The sequence below is a fragment of the Globicephala melas genome, chromosome 20, assembly GCF_963455315.2.
Source record: "Globicephala melas chromosome 20, mGloMel1.2, whole genome shotgun sequence".
Classification (NCBI taxonomy): Eukaryota; Metazoa; Chordata; class Mammalia; order Artiodactyla; family Delphinidae; genus Globicephala; species Globicephala melas.
In genome coordinates, this window is record NC_083333.1 from 14,629,665 (window position 1) to 14,642,743 (window position 13,079).

General features: G+C 52.3%; 1 protein-coding gene across 4 annotated transcripts in view; it reads left to right on the forward strand.

Annotated features, from left to right (window-relative positions):
• SHISA6 (shisa family member 6) overlaps positions 1 to 13,079 on the forward strand; it is a 242,875-nt gene that overhangs the window by 77,342 nt on the left and 152,454 nt on the right. The gene's annotated exons all lie outside the window — the stretch shown is intronic.

Below are 13,079 nucleotides of genomic sequence, written 5' to 3' on the forward strand. Positions count from 1 at the left end.
GGGCTGGGGGTCCTCTGATTGATCAGACTGATCGTGCAGTTGTGACTCAGGGGAGGAGGGACCACCCATCTGAGCCGCCAGGGTGATGGGGAGTTGCCATGGAAAGAGGCTGAGATGGTTCCCTAAAGTTAGGGATTCTAGGCAGATGAAAACTCACACCCACTCCACCTGTGCTAGATGATGCCGGAGCAAGTAGAAGTAAAACCTACATCCAGAAGAATCTAGTTAGTCACGAGGATGGTAAATTGAGAATTTTCCCACATATTCTGAGGATCATGCTAGAGACAAGAGAGGGAGAATGAGAGATCAGAGATCGAAAAGACAGAAGAGTGGCTACAATTCGAGCTGTTCTTAAAGAAATTCCACAACAATCTTAGAGGCTTGAGAATCAAGGATATGAACAGATCACTTTCCCAGAGCTTCCCTGGAGTCCTTGTTAAAAGAATACTCATTACAGGCAAACATCAAGGGAAAGACCTGTGCCTAGAGCACCTTGCCAGATGACTGGAGTATACCAACAAGGTTAAAAAATTCAGGAAGCATCAGTTATTTGAGGTGATGTTAAAATGATTGTATATCCAAAGTAATAAAACTCAGGCTGGCCTTTGCCTTTTGTCTGATATCAAAGGCCAGAAGACAAAAGAGAAGTGTCCCATGGTTGTGATTTTGTGAGCCGGGAACTTTACACCCAGACAAAACATCTTTCACCTCCAGAGACAAGTGATGTCGTTCTTGCATGTGCATGATCTTGGGAAATAATAGATGTGAAGTTCTAGCCAACCAAGAGATCACCGAAGTTAGGAACACAGCCTGGCAGTCCTTGCAGTGGAGGTGATGGGCCCCTATCCAGAGGTCCGGAGGGGTAGCCCCTGCGCAGGACCCCTCAGCTGGGCTGAATGAGCCACTCACGGGGACTGTCACCCAGTCCCAGTGTCATCTGGATGAAGCTTCAGAGGCAGGGATCTCCTCATTTATTATTACCCTACTTGATTTGGTCAGCTCTGTCAAGGCACATCAGAAATTCCTTGAGAAAAGCTTCCTCCTCAGGAAAGCACAGGCCAAAAAAGACAACATAAACTAAGCACAGCATTTACTGCATGCTTACTCTCAGCTGGGCCCTTTGCAAAATGCTTAATGTAAGTTATTGCAGGTGAATTTCACCACTGAATTCAGAAGTCCAATTAAATAGGGTTTACAACTGCGCTTGAGAAAAAAATGCAAAGGCTGCGTCTTTTGTTCTGGGTGATTTTTTTTCCTGCTTTTAGTGTTATATATATATTCCTATCTCTAATGACTCTGTATTACTTTTTAAATGAAAACAAACAATATACACTTAAAATAGAAAAGACAGCATGCATTGAACCAAACGCATGGGCCGAAGCACACAGCCATACGTGAACTCACACTTAAACACAACACACCAGCCTGCTCTCTGCTTCACGTACAAGCTTTCTTTATTTCTTTTCTTCCTGCATCTGTATTTTTCTTACACAGCTCATGTACACACAGTTCATTCTCTCTCTCTTAAACACACACACACACACACACACACAGAGACTTTGGTCACTTCCTTATTTCCGTCTTCCTCTCCATCCAGCTGTCTCACACACCAACCTCCAGTCTCATGGTCATCTCTCTCCCTCCTCCCTCTGACCCTCTGGGCTCTGCACACAAACACAAGCCTTCAGTAGCAGCTTCTCCCTTTCTGTGTCTCTTTCATTCACAGACACACGCGCGGCCAGGCGACCTCAGTCCCTTCCTTTCTTCTCTTTGTGCCTGAGCTCCCATCCATCTCATTCGCCTCCCTTCCTCCCTCCTTCCCCTCCCCACCCCCCATGCACACACCCTCTCCTTGATTAGCTGTATGCACTTACAGCCGCAGGAGTTATGGATTCAAGTATCCAAACACCACAGTCCTCCCCCCACTGCTTCTCTTCCAGGCGAGCATCCTAATTAAAATGTTACCGGTCTCATTGACACCAATAGACACAAGCGCCAGGGTTGAAAAAAAAAAAAGGAAAGATAATAACGTGGTTACCTTCCTCTAGCTGGATGAGTCGTCTGTGGGCTTTCTCTGGTTTTCCACCAGCTCTTTGCCACTCTGGGCACCGTAGACTGGGGACAGCTTGCTTTTTGTCCATCCCTCTGGGTAAGATGATGAATTCTTTATCTAGACCCTTAGGAATAAACGTGCACTGTGATCACAGCTTGGCTCAGCTCCGTGGACCCCAGAAACTTTTGAAAAAGCTCCTTTGTTCCTTGTCATTTGTAAACGAGACCCAGCTCTGGCCCTTCCCGCCTCCCGTGATGCAGGGTGGACACAGGCCATGTTTGATGGAAGGGGGTGAGCCCAGGCCTGTCTCCCTTGCTCCAGCTCACGTTTCACGTTCGCTCTCCATTGCCTTTGCCATTTTCCCCTTTCCTGCAGACCAGGCTCCATGGAATTCCCCTGGGATCCACCTCCTCCAGGTTTAGAGCGCTTTAAACCAAAGCGGATGAATCATGTCCATGCAGCGCTTTGTGACAGTATAGGATCAGTGGTTACGGCACTTCTGTTGCTTTAGAAAAATCACGGCCCTGAAGCCTGCAGGAGTGTTGTGGTGTCATTGCCTCCCGGGAGGTGGTGGACGCCTATATTGCCAGCACAGTGCCCAGGAGGCGTCTTTGTAATGAGGTGGTGAGAGCAGGAACCTTCTGATGAACTGCAGAGGGAGGCACGTGTGCAGCGGCTGCCGGTGGGTGGCTTGCTTCTTGGTGTGATGGGAACCCACGAGTCATGGCTCCCTCCTGGTGTTGCTTCAGGACTTGGACAGGTCTTGCATTATAGGGAATATTTATGCCCTGTCCCGTGATGCTCAAGGATGGGTGGGTTCCTCTGGTCCACATGAAGAGGGGACCCGTGACAGCCAAAGGGTTGAAGAGAGTGGCCTGATAAGAACTGTGTATTTGGTCTATCCCCAGTTCCTGAAGCAGAGCTCCTAAAACTTTTGTGATTTCCTAAGGGTGAGGGATGATAGGAACGTCTTTTATTTTAATGAAGAGACTCTTGGTGGGACCCTAGATAGCTTAGGATGGGCACTGGTCACCGAAAAGACCAAGCCATGACTAGAAGCTTGGAACTTTTGCTATTCTCACACCCCCTGCCCTGCCCTCCAGAGAAGGGAGAAGGGCAGGGGATTGAGTTCAGTCTCCAGTGGCCAGTGATTTCATCCGTCGTTCCTATGTGATGAGAGCTCCACAAAACCCCTAAACAGTGGGGTTCAGAGAGCTTCTGGGTTGGTGAACCCTCTGATGTGCTTTGAGGGTGTGCGTCCGGAGGGGTCATGGAAGCTCTGTGCATCTCTGCCCTCCCTTCCCTCGACCTGTAGATGTCTTCCATCCGGCTATCCCTGAGTTGCATCCTTTATAATGAACTGGTGACAACAGCTAAAGCATGTTCCTGAGTTCTGTGAGCTGTTCTAGCAAATTATCAAACTGAGAAGGGGATCATGGGAACCCTGGGTTTATAGCCGGTTCGTCAGAAGTAGGGGTGGCCCAGGAGTGGGACTTGCCATTGGAGTCTGCAGTGGGGGCGGCCCTTAACTTGTGCGATCGGACACTGACTCCAGGTGGATAGCGTCATTGTTGAATTGAACTGAGGGCACCCAGCTGGTGTCGTCCCCAGAGAATGGGAGAACTGCTTGGTGTGGAAACCCACGCATTCGGTGGTAGAAGTGTTGTGAGTAAAAACAGCTCATCGAGAGCACATGAGAACCACTCCCCGGAGCCTGAAAGCCATTGTCTGCATCAGACGCACAGGGTGGCCATCCCCCCTGAGCACAGCCACGCGAGGAGCAGCGTCCCCAAGAGGATCCTGGTGACCACCACACAGCTGGCCCCCTCTGTCCCCCAGCACAGCACGGGACGTGTAGGTCTAGGTTTGATATCGGAGCCGAGCTGGAGTCCTGGCCAGGACTGGTTCTCCCTGCAGGCGTGAGGGGGCCTGTCCGAGGGCGGGGAGGGGAGAGCTGCACGGTGCCACCATCCCTTGCCCAGGAGCCTTAAGAGGCTTCCCGAAAGCCCAGCCCTCAGCTCCAACAGCATCATTTCGGCCCCCGGTGCTCTGAGCCAGCGCGGGTGGAACCCTGGCCCGGGCAGGACTTGCTGGAGGATGTTTAAACCTCTTGTGGGTGCTGCCAGGTGCCTCTTCAAGATCTTCCCTCAGGCTGCAGAGAGAGCGTGTCCGTGCTTCTCAGAAACAGTGACAGTCCTGGAACCAGGGGATGCAGGTGCGAGTGCAGGACTTTCCCCTCCATCACAGAGCCCCGTCCTCCGCTGGCCTTGCAGGCTGGTCCTCGCGTGGCGGGATACCCATCCTGGTGGCAGGTGGCAGGTGTCTGGATGCTTGCTTCTCCCTGGGGACTGTCCTCCAGTGCCTCAAGAAGTGCAGTCACGGGGGGACAGTGACAGACAGGTGTTGGGTGAACAAGGGAACAGAAGAGGAGAGACGTGGAAAGCTCCTTCTCTGTGCTTGACGGCAGGGGCCCGTGGGCAGCGGAGCAGTGGACCTGGTGCAGTGGGGCCAGCGAAGGCCAGTGAGGGGTGAGGCTGCAGGGACACCCAGTGCATGGTTCCTTCTTCCCTCGTCTCCCTGAGCCGGCTCTGTAGCAAAGTTCTTGAGGCAGAGAGTCTCAACGAACTTCCTGCCCAAGGAAAATGGGATTTCCCCCAGAAGTTATCAGGTGCCTGAGGTTCCAATGAGCACAGAGGAAAGAGGGCAGACTCGGTTCCTTTCCAGCCACCCAGCATTGGCCGGGCGACTTTGAGTAAGTCAGGGAACCTCTCTGAGCTTCCTATTCTGCATTTGTAGAATGGGGGTCACAATAGTGTTTATGACACAGCATCACTTGGAGGTCCAGATGAGCCCTGCGTGTGGTACCCTGTAAACCCGTGGAGCGTTATGCAGTGATAGCTAACTCTGTACGTTCCTCTGTTTTATGGCTGTGGTCCTTACATACCTGTTTTGCCTAAATAGCCTTATGTGGGCATGGGGAGGGGAGGCATATTGAGAACTAAAGGGGCAGCGAAGAAAGCCGTCGGAGGGGAGAGGGAGAGGAGAGGGTGGACCCCCGAGGGACCCCAATATTGAGCTCACGAGGCATGTCCTGCAGCTGTCACCCCGGGATGTCCATGCTCACCCTGACCCCGTGACGAAGCTTCTCCACGTCCCACAGCCGGGGCTTGAGAAGGCCAATGAGGAGGGGCTGCGAGAAGCTCCCCCCACCCTCCATTCTGTCGGGGATGAGACAGGAGCCAAGCCACGGGCAAGCCTTTGCCCGACCATCTCCGAGGAACATCCTGCAATTAAAGGCCTGACAGGTACCATCTGTCGTCTTCTTCTCCAGTCGCCCAGGGCGCAGGGATTCAGAGCTGCCACACTGTGACACTCTGCAGTGATCGTGTCACCTCTGGTTCCTTCCAGAAAGTCATTAAACAGACCCATGTGGGAGCTGCTCCAGCGTCTGCAAACTTCCTCCAGGGCAGGCAGTGCAGAGGTGTTAAGAACACACTAGGATTCCTCAAGTTCAAGGGAGCCTGTGTGAGGCGAGGTGGGAGGAGTATGGCGTCAGACGAGGATGAGCCAGACTTGAAGCTCACGTGGACTCGCCTTGCCTTTCCTCCGTGGATCCCTCCATCTAAGGCTGAGCCCCAGATCTTCTTTAGGACCCCCCAAATCGCAGAGAGGATTAGAGTGCGTCTTAGTTTAGGTGTTCCCCAAAGCAGAGTCTGAAGCCAGAACTTGGCCATAGGTCCTCTGTTTGGGAGGGGGTCCAGGGGGCAGGAGCGAGGAGTGGGCACAGTGCCGCTGGCACAGGATGTGGGAGTGAGCGGGTTATCCTGTGGGAAACTGGAATCCAGCCCCTGGGGGACCCTCCAGGGCACCACGCGGCACGCGCCCCCAGACTGCTGCCCTGGGAGGTGCAGGGAGGGGCTACCATTTGGCCACCTGTTCCCAGCACCTGCTGCGTTAGTTCCCGGCACTTCTGGGTTGCGTTTGAACGTAACTGGGCAAAACCCTGAGGCAGTAAGGCAGGCAGACACCTGGCACATTTGACGTGGGAGGCTGGCAACTCAGAGATCTGTCCATCAGGGGCCTGGACATGCGGTGGGGTGGGTGAATCGCATGGGCGAAAAGAAGCCAGTTCTTCCTGGGAAATGTGGCTTTTCCATCCAGGCACAGGAAGGCGGGCACAGCGCCTGCTTTGTCCTTCCGACAGACTCTCCCTTCTCCTTTGAGAATCAGCTCATGGATTCTGGGCTTCAGGTTGGCTCTGCTTGGCCAGGTGCAGGGAGATGCCTCTGAACGCCTTCCTGTGGCATTCCTACCTGGCTCTTGGACAGCTGTGTCCCACTGCTGTCCTACTGCTGCTCTGCCCATCTTTTTTCTTTTCTTTTTTTTTTTTTGGCCACACTGCACGGCCTGTGGGATCTTAGTTCCTGACCAGGGATCGAACCCGGGGCCCTCGTCAGTGAAAGCGCAGAGTCCTGACGACTGGACCTACCAGGGAATTCCCTGCTTGTCTGTCTTATACGTGGCTTCCTGGGGGACGAGGAGCCATCACTGCTTCACCTTTGTTCCCTGAGCCCCTGGCGAACTAGCTGACCTATAGTAATTGTTGGTTCGCTGTTTCTTTCTTCATTCATGCATCCAACAGTGCCCAGTACAGAAAGTGCTTTTACTCATGACCATGGATTGAGCAGGGGAGTAGCAAGGTCTGAGCTTTAGGGAGCCTTGGAAGATAAGTGGTGAGAGCACAGGTGTCCATCGGGGACCATTGCAGTGACCCAGGAAGAGGTGATTGAGACCTGGCACCAGGGTGCAGGTAGGAACGATGTAGAGAGTTTCATGGTTGAGGGAGGTGTTTCTGGACTCAGCATCTGCCTTGGGTAAGGGCTTTGGCAGTGGGTGGAGCACACGAAGACATGGTCCTCAGCAGCTGTACGCAGACTAGGTAGAGGCATGGCATCCCTCCGCTGTTGAGGACGCTGGGGCGCCACCATCTCCCCCCTCCTCCCAGCTCCATAATCGTTTGGGCCTCTTGCCCCGGAGTGATGGGCCAGGAAGCAGCTACTCGCGGAAAAGCAACCTAGACCCCGTATCCTAGAGCCACAGCCGCTCAGCAAGTCCCCTTCATCCCAGAAGGCTTTGTTTGTTTTTCTTTTTAAGCTCTGATGAGTTTTATTCTTTCGACATTAGGAGATGTGAAATTTTTTTTTGTTGGATTATAGTTGTTTTACAATGTTGTGTTAGTTTCTACTGTACAACCGCCCAGAAGGCTTTTAATGAAAGGTTTATCAGTCTTTTAATTGGCTGTTCTGTGATTTGTGGTTCAAGGTGACGTTGAATTTTAGCAAACAGCGCCAGCCTTGTTCCCTTACAGATGACTGTGGAAACTGCAGAGATACATGAAAAAGATGTTGTGCTGTTTAAATTATTGAAAAACTGGGCATAACCTAAATGTACAACGACAGGGCTTAGTGAATTAATTGAATGACGTGCATAAAACTACAATCATCCTTGTGTATTACCAACAAGAATGTTTAAAATAGGGGCAATATGGATACCCAGCAATAGGGGATTCACTAAAACAAACAAACCAACAGGCACCCGGTTGTGTGTGGTCCATCCAGACAGTAGAAAGTAATGAGGCACTAAATTGCCCCCCATCCCATTAACTATGTTGCCAATGTGTATGTGTTGACATGAAGGTCTGTTCAGAATATACTGAATGAAGTGAGCAAATCAAGAATTAGTATACTCACCATGATCAAATTGTTTTCACTATAATTATTTCAATGTGAGTGAAAAGATCTGGAATAATCATCTCCAAATGTTGACTGGAGTTATTTCAACAGGATTATGAGCGATTCACCCCCTTTTAGGGGGTGTACACCTGTGGTTTCTATTTTTTCTACAAAAATTGTTTCATTTGTGTGTATAGTAATTTAAAAAAATAGTTTTTGGGGGGCTCAGTGTGAAAATTAGCAGCCCTCTCAGTGTTTACACAGTTTGATGTAGTTATATTCTGCTCACCACGCAATAAAATAAAGAAGCCCAGCCGCTGACTGCACAGGCCACAGTGAGACAGATTTTCTGCGAGGATTCCGTTCCAGCCCTCTTCTCCCCAGCAGTGCCGGAGAGCGTGGCTGCAGGGATTAAGCGTGTGGGTGGAAGTGGGCTGAGGCCCAAGGATTCGGCCAGCGGGAGCCCGGGGGAGATTTTCCCTCTCTGTATTTGGTGGCCATGGAGAGGGAGCAGTTCTGACATAGAGGCATGAACCTGTGACCTGGGTTCAAAGTGCTTTGCGAGTTAAGGAAACGGAGAAAGACATTCGAATTGGAGCTCGGGTAGAAGGTAAGGACATGCCAGAAAAGTCAGGAAAGTTCCAGAATTGCTCGTAAAGAGGGCCCAGGAGAGAGACAAAGGGACACCCTGGTAGGAGCTAATTACTATTCTAATTGTGTCAAGCTAATTAAGTAATGAAACTAGGTACCTGTGCTTTGCCTGCCTGTGTCTATTGTTCCCTTTATCATTTTAAACCTTGAGAGCATGTGAATTCTCAGTGACTCTGTAGGCATGAGGATGTGAGCTTGAGCACAAACGGACTGGGACTGGGCAGTGGTTTGGGGATTTGTGAAGTGTATCAGTTATCTATTGCTGCGTAACAAACTATCCCAAGACCTAGTGAATTAAAACAACAACACGTTATTATTTCTTGCAGTTCTGAGGGTTGGCTGGCTGGTTTTTGCCTGAGGTCACCCCTGTGGTTGCATCGGCTGAGGGGGCGGTTGGGGGTTGGGCTCATCTAGGCCCCCAAGTCTGGGCTTCTCTCTTCTGTGATCCCATCAATCAGTAGTCTAGGCCAGGCTTCCTTACGTGGTGGCTAAAGAGTTCTGAGAAGGCTAAAGCTGAAGCTTCCAAGCCACTCAAGGCCTAGACCCAGAGCCGGCAAAGCGTTGCCTCTGCTTCAGAGTGTTGCCAAAGCATTTTACAAGGCCAGCTCAGATGCAGGGGGAGGGAAGGCAGACGCTCCCTCCAGATGGAGTCGACACTGCAGGTATAGGAATGGGAGGAATTGTTGGCGATCATCTTTGTGGACAATGCAGCACAGAAAGGAAGTCTCCAACATCATCTCCACTCCAAAGAGGTGACACCCCCGTTACATAAGGCCCCTGTTACAAGGCTGGGATCACAGAGTGTTTTGGGGGTGCTCAACTAGAATAGTGGACATGCAGTGACCATCTGTCCCAGCTAGTCCACAGGGAGCAAAAAGGAAAAAAATGGGGGGGGGGTTATAAAGGCTGTGGCCCCTGGAGCTCTGCTGGTCAGCTGGGCTGGTCCAGAGCTGGCTCTCAGCCAGGCACGATGCTGCCCTAAGAGTCCTTTGGGGCTTCCCTGGTGGCGCAGTGGTTAAGAATCCGCCTGCCAATGCAGGGGACACGGGTTCGAGCCCTGGTCCGGGAAGATCCCATGTGCCGCGGAACAACTAAGCCTGTGTGCCACAACTACCGAGCCTGCGCTCTAGAGCCCGCGAGCCACAACTACTGAAGCCCGCGTGCCACAGCTACTGAAGCCTGCGTGCCTAGAGCCCGTGCTCCACAACAAGAGAAGCCACTGCAATGAGAAGCCTGCACACTACAACGAAGAGTAGCCCCTGCTCGTCGCAACCAGAGAAAAGCCCGCGTGCAGCAACAAAAAGACCCAAAAGCAGCCATTAATAAATAAATAAATAATTTTTTAAAAAAGAGTCCTCTGAAATCTCTCCTGTGGACGATAATTGGTGAATGGCAGCAAGAATCCTGCCCCACCTCCTGAAGGACAGCCGTGTCGGTCAGGCCTCTGGCTGAGATGCGCTCCCTCACAGATACTGGGAACAGGGATGGGGCGGTGTTTGGGGGACCGAGGGCTGAGTTTGTCTCAGGGCCCGTGACCCCAGCGTTCTACAGTGTTATTGCAATAACAGCAATGATGATGGTGGTGGTGGCGGCAGCAAACACTGGCAGCCTTCATATGTCTTTCAAAACAACCCTATAAAGAAGATGCTCTTATTAGGCCCATTTTACAAATGACACAACAGAGGCACAGAGCAGTTAATTAACCTGCGCAAGGTGGAGCTACACTTTGAACCCCAACCGCCTGGCTCCAGAGTCTGTGCCCCACTAACAGTCAAGCTCTGTTCTCCCCTATTTTGTGGTCCTAGTGCCCATAAGGTGCACTTGGCGATCTCACTTATAGCAGACTGTCACGGGGAAGACTAGCGATGTCGCTGTTGATTATGCGGTAGTCTTCCAAAATGAACTGGATGCGTCCTCTGGGGGTGGTATTATTGGCGCCCTGTCCCTATTGAGTCTAGAGTAAAGGGAAGGGGATTCAAGGGTAGCAGCGTGCTGAACCCCAAACCTGCCCATCCGGAAGTGAGAACGGTGGGACCGGATGCAGGTTACTGGGGATTCATACCTGAGGACAAACCAGTGGACTGTGTTCTATTAGCCTGGCTGGGCCTGAAGCCATAGGGGTGGGTGAGGTCACTTCCACAGTCTCCCCCCGCCAGCAGCCCACGTTCCACCAGGTGCAGTGTTTCTGGGGGGCAGGCAGTGGACACTACCCCAAGGGGCTCTGCCGCCTCCCCCAGCTGCCTGGCCCAGCCATAGAGAAGAGCCCTGAGAGTCCTGAGCCAACCTGAGCAGCAGGGGAAGGGCAGGGGCTGGGGGGCAGCCCAGAGGTGGGAGCCTCCTGCAGCCCACCTGCTGTGCCCCCTCCCATCTTCCCCAGAGCCTCTCAAGAGACCACTGTGCATCCCCAGGCTGTCCCGTCTCTCTGGCTAATTTTCATCCAGCTCTTGAATGACCTCCGTGCTGATGTCACTAGTGGAGTGGGATGGGGTGATGGGGAGACGCTCCCCTCCCCGCCCCCCTGCTTTATTCTTTGCTTGCCAACCCCAGAGCCTCCAGAAGTACTGCGGCCGCTCCAGGGCACAGAAAGGCAGAGGTGTCTACCAGAAAGCTGGATTCACAGAGCTGCAGCCTTTAGCCATATAAATATTAAATCACTGAAGAGCCAAAATCCTCTGGGAGGGGCTGTCTCTGAGGGAAGGGGGAGCCATCCATCATGAGGATGCTTAGACCTGGGGGGAGGAGAGGGCAGAGGGAGGGAGGGGGGAGGGAGGGATGAAGATGTCCAAGACCTGGGCAGCTCTCAGTCGATGTGAAGGCCAGGCCTGGCTGGAATATTAGAGGTTCAGGGAGAAAGAAGGACTTGGAGTTGACTGTCAGCATCCAGGGTATCGTCCCTGACGACAAAGGCAGAGGAGAAGGATGCTCCCAAAGACACAGATGATTTTTCAAAACCTCGTTTCCCATCAGCAGAGCAGTAACATCTCTGTGCTAGTGAGTACAGGTTATGGGGTCCCCCCAAAAGAAACAGCCAATCCCCCCACCTCTTAGAGTATAAGACAGACCTGGATTCTGTTAGAACTTTTGTAGATGTTCTTTTTCTCATGGGAAGAGACACATTTCACGGCACACATACTTACAGAAGGGCTATTCTGCGCGTGAGTCGGCCACAGGTGCTGGCCGTGAGTACCACAGGCAAGGTCCTGGTTCTGGAAAGTTCAGCCTGTTGGGGTGGGGTGGGGGCAGAGCAAGCCCCTATCTGACGGGGGTTTTGAGGATACATCTTTCCCCATTTCCAGTGTGTTTTTCAGGCTGTGTGATTTGCACATCTCTCCAGAAACAGAACCAGGGGCAGCGGGGGCTGGGTGGGACCTTGAGGCTTCCCGTCCGAGCCTCTCACTTTACAGACCAGGAGAATGAGGTGTCCACACCCACAAGGGTGTGCAACAGGGGACGGAACACGCGGGGGCTGACTTACGGCCTGCTTGCGGAAAGCGTGCCCAGACTCACACAGCTGGAACTCTTGACTCTCATTCAGATTCCTCTGTTTCCCCCTATATCTTGTCTGTGATTCTAGCTTGGAGACAGAGTAATAATTTATTTAGGATCGTCACTGAAAGTTGTGCGTCATCCCGAATTAGCATCCGGAAGAGGGAGAGAGGAGCTCTCCCCTCCTCAAGCCAGGCTCCGTTTCCCAAGCAATTTGCTGGTCCTCTTCAGGAGGCAGGAAACTGACATGATTGGTCCGAGCACTTGGCATTTCGATCCCAGGTTCACAAGGCTCTGTGACTTAGCCTGGGTCCCCCAGAAAGCGGAGCCTGAAACAAGGGCTTACGCGGGTAGTTCATCCCAAGGAGTGGAGGATTGAGAAAGCAAACAAGGAAAGCAAATCCAGGGGTTAATGAGCTGGTGATAACTGTGGATAATAGGAACTCAGTCCTGCGGAGAACATGGGGAAGGAAGCTGAAATGGCCGGCCTGCCGTGCTGAACCGAGGTGCATTTACCTCCTGAGTCCCATACCCGGAGGTGGTGATATCCCCTCACTCCAGATGTGCACACGGGATAGAATGGCTGAGCGGGCTCCCACAGCCACTCGAGAAGCCCCGGGGGGAAGGCAAGAGGTGCCGGGTGCAGCTGCAGCGAGGGACTCTCCAGACACACCTGTGTGCAGCCAGCCAGCTGCCATCATAGCGGCCAGAGCAGAAATGAAGGACAAGAGAAAGTGGGACGGGGCATAAGAAGTAGTTGGTTTATTCGTGCAGGTCCCTCCTATAGCAGGGACCTGGCCGGGGTTTGTGAGATCATGCGACGGGGGTCCCCTAGGCTTTAGGCTAAATCAGTGGTTCTCAGACTTGAGCTGTATCAGAATCCCTTGGAAGGCTTGTTAAAACATGTATTACTGGGCTCCATCCCAGAGTTTCTCATTCCTTAAGTCTTGGTGGGCCGGAGAATTTGCATGTCTACCATGTTCCCAAGTGATACTGGTGCCGCTGGTCTGAGAACCACTGGGCTGAGTGGTCAGTCTCAGCCGTGCTTAGTAAAGCGTTCTAAAATGAGGTTTCTGGCACAAGCCCACTTAATAAAGCGGCGCCTTTTCCCCACGTGCCTTTGCCCATCATTAACCACCCTCATATGGAATCGAAGG